Source organism: Grammomys surdaster, unplaced genomic scaffold, assembly GCF_004785775.1.
Source record: "Grammomys surdaster isolate TR1022 unplaced genomic scaffold, NIH_TR_1.0 174, whole genome shotgun sequence".
In the NCBI taxonomy this organism is placed as follows: Eukaryota; Metazoa; Chordata; class Mammalia; order Rodentia; family Muridae; genus Grammomys; species Grammomys surdaster.
The window spans coordinates 24,157,391-24,161,395 of record NW_021604622.1 but is presented as its reverse complement, the minus strand read 5'-3'; the positions used below and the strand labels follow the sequence as shown (position 1 = coordinate 24,161,395).

Genomic DNA, 4,005 nt, shown 5'->3' with positions numbered 1-4,005 from the left:
CTTCTAGAACAAGCTGCATTTCTAATATGATTTCCTTCCCACCCCCTTTAAACTTGGTATGATTTGAAATGTTCAAAGTTACAATAAACAAAACCAGAACTAGGCAAACAAACCTCCCAGGGGTGGCTGTCTCCCAGACTGTATTCAATACTATTTGTCATTTTGCCAATTTCTGTAAGGAAATTTTGCTATATTTGTTAGCTGTATACTGTGCCAGGAGTCAGAGGGAAGCTTCCCTCCTATAGATTCCCCTACTGTCTTCGTTTACTGGATAAACAGGGGCAACAGAATAAGGAAGCAGCAGCTGGCAAACGAGATGGTATAGCATCCCTGTTTCCTGTTGGTTTTAGACATCCATCTTTTAACGTGTGCCGTGCTGCTCCTGGGCACCTGCTTGTGCTGGTGTTGTTCACAAGAGAAGCTTGCTAGAGTCTTCCTGTTTTCAGTGACCTCACCCTAGTATCTCGAAACTGTCCATGAGGGAGTATTTTTTGCCATGGAAGTAAGCAAACTCTACAAGTACCCTGAAGTCAAGACAGCTTCACATCCAGCCCAGAGAGCTGGATTTTAGAAGGTGACATCCTTCCAGTGCCTATGGCTGTTAGAGCTCCATGTTTCAAACCTTAGAGGATGTGTTGGATAAAAAGTTGACCTCCGTAATCTTCGCAGGTAATACTCACTTTAAACCTTACAGGGACCCACTGAGGAAGGCTACTTAAATTCCCTCTGACTCTTGAGCAGAAGCCTCAGAGAGGGGAAGAAACTGGTCCCATAGCCAGAAAGTGGCCAGCACTCAACTGGAAACCAAATCCCTAAGCTCTCAATTAAATTTATGATGCCTCTCAAGGATCAGAAGAAAATTTTCTGTCTGTGCTACTTTTTATCACCTCTAATGGGAATCCCTCCTTTAACCAGTATGACAACTCAAATGTATTCAGAAAGTCCTGTCTTCCCAGGCAAGGATGAAGATGTTTGTGTAGACTCCGTCATTGTCGAGCCTTCTGTGTTGATGAGGAACTAGCACCATTCGATATCTGAATTCTCAGAGCAAAGGAGACCATCGTCTCACGTTTGCTCAAGAGGTAAATACCCAAGGAGTTGTCCATCTGCTAAATCAACCACTTGCTCTATCTTAGGGGAAAGTAAGTCTGGGAAGGAGGTAGGGAGGGAAGGAAGTATGGATAGATAGATAGGTAGATAGATAGATAGATAGGTAGATAGATAGATAGGTAGATAGATAGATAGATAGGTAGGTAGATAGGTAGATAGATAGATAGATAGATAGATAGAGAGATAGATAGCTCTCCTTCAGGTGGGAACATTGTATTTGGGATTACCTAAATTGACGTTCCTGGGGTGTAGTCACTCACATTTGATCTCCAGAATAAAGCGTCTCTTATTTTCTTTCAGTTGAGAGCTTCGTTGCAACTCAACATACTCAAGAGAGATTTTCCCCAAGGATCTTGAACTCAGCTAGGGCAAATCAAGTTTATTCTCTATCCTTTTCCTATTTGGAATACAGATAGTTCTTCTGTGGATACTGTGTGCATGGATTCTCCTCAGCAAGGAACAAAATGTGGCGATTGGCCACTGAAATGAGCTGCGGGAAGAGGCATGGAACATGTCTGAATAGAGGCAGAAAAATGTACCAAATGCATCCTGGGGCTGTAGACACTGCAGTGTCAGTGAGGGGACAGCTGAAGTGAAGCAGACACTGTTGACTGCTGGGGTCAGTTCTGCGCTCCACACAGCTTGAGCTCATAGAATGGTCAGACATGAGAAAGAGGGCGTTTTGAATTTCTGAGGAGACACCTTGTACAAATCAGGGGCTCAAATAGTGTGCTAAGGAGCAAATAACTCTGCTCCTAGAGGCTTTGCAGGTGTGGCTGCTGTGTCACATGTGTGTCAGTAGGTGGCAGAGAGGAGAGAGACTATGTCTCAGTGTTCTGACATTTGGACATCTGCATGATCAGTGCCCGAACATTCCCTGAAAGAAATGAGCCTGAGACCACCACCAGTCTGGTGCCAGGCAGATGCAGGCCGGTGCCCAGGATGGGCAGCAAGCTGGAGATTAGAAAAATCCTACCTGGGACAGGTGTGTGTGTGTGTGTGTGTGTGTGTGTATGAGTGTGTGTGTGTGTGGTGGCCCCAGGAGAGGAATCCCAGTGAGATTCCAGTATTGATAGAGTAACAGAAGCCAAAGGCCTTGTAACCAGACCAACAAGTCATTGTAAGAACATTCACAAGCACAGAAGTGTAGACAAAAGAGTCACAGTAGGACACACTACAGCTTCCACAGTGAGATTTTTTTTTTATTTTGTGGGCCATTGTAAGGGTGGAGGGTGGGTACAAGGGGAGAGGAGATTGGGGTGCCTGATGTGAAATTCACAAAGAATTCACAATAAAAAGTAAACAACAACACCACAACAACACAACCAAACAGCTCAGTAAAGACACACCAGTAGCATGTCTGCCTCCATTAAACAAGAAGCATTTTTTTCCCAAGCAGGATCTTCTTAGAGGTCAGACCAGGCCATGGTTACATTCCTTCTCTTAGCTGCAATCCCTCGTGTGTCTGGGCATGCAATGACTTTTTTTTTTACTGTCTACTAAAAGCAAATATGCTTGAATGTTACATGTTTATGAATTTCATAGTTAAGAAGCACTCCCCTAGGTTTTTCTGCTAAGTCTATACCTTCCATCTATTGACAGTTGGTACAATGGTACTTCTTATTTGCTCACTCAGAAAACTATTACAGGAAACAAAACACAGATGGGGCTGGCTTCACAGGGAGATGACCAATTTTTTACTTACTGCTGTTCCTGAGTTGTCTTATATGTAGTACGCAGTACGCCATAAAATCATGGAGTGGTTGTGTTACATACTAAAGAACATGTATGTTAAGAGCAACCTGCTTCAGAAATTCTATTTTTTTATGATCATATATTTTGGTCTTGAATAGGTTGTAAAGCTTTAAAATAATCTATAGCTCTGAGGGGCTTGGCTGGAAATAGCAACCGTCTCTTTTGTGTGGTACGAAATATAAAAAAGATTCTTTTTAACTTCTGTAGAAGAGGTGTTCCTGACACATCTCAGATAAACCTAAGTATGCGCTCTCCATCACGGGTCTCAGAAAGGTGCTAAAGGAAACTCCTCGGCAACAAATCTTAGAATATTTCTTATTTTTCTGTGCTTTGACCACAAACATGACAATGCGTTTTAGTCCCTTTACACACAGTACTCGGCACCACCATGCACCACCATGTACCAGCATGTACCACCATGCACCACCATGTACCAGCATGCACCAGCATGCACCAGCATGCACCACCATGCACCATCATGCACCATCATGTATCACCATGTATCACCATGCACCACCATGCACCACCATGTACCAGCATGCACCACCATGCACCATCATGTATCACCATGCACCACCATGCACCACCATGTACTACTATGTATCACCATGCAACACCATGCCACACCATGTACTATCATGTACACACACACCACCATGCACCACCAATCATGTTGTAGTTTAGATGCACTACCTCTGGATAAGGGCGGCTGGCTGAAGTCCCCCAGTGTCAATACCAGGAGCTGCTGATAGTCACGACCCCGACTTACAATAGCTTCCTTGGTCTGCTCCTTTGTTTTCGGGTATAAGGCCACTGCATTCTCTCATACAATGTGTACTGGTGGTTTTGCCCATGTGCATGCATGGGTGCTGAGAGCATGTCTGGTCCCCATGGAGACTACTGACCCTCTGAAACCAGAGTTAACAGGCAATCGTGAGCCACCTAATGTGGGTGCTGTGAACAGAATTGGTTCCTCTGCAAGACAGCAAGTCTTCTTAAATACACAGCCATTTCTCCAGCTGTCTCCTGTCCATGGCCTCTTAATCATCACGAACATGTTCACTGGTGTTTTTCAGGAGGTTTTTCTAGGTGGGCATTACAGGTCATGAAAGTGTTCACACCCAGGTTATTGTGATTATT

The 4,005-nt window shown here is 44.1% G+C and overlaps 1 non-coding gene across 1 annotated transcript; it reads left to right on the top strand.

Moving 5' to 3' along the window:
• The first annotated feature begins 1,858 nt into the window (after window positions 1-1,858).
• On the top strand, window positions 1,859-1,985 carry LOC114621443. The gene has a single exon (XR_003711425.1). It is a non-coding gene; the product is annotated as a small nucleolar RNA SNORA17 (small nucleolar RNA).
• The last annotated feature ends 2,020 nt before the right edge of the window (window positions 1,986-4,005 follow it).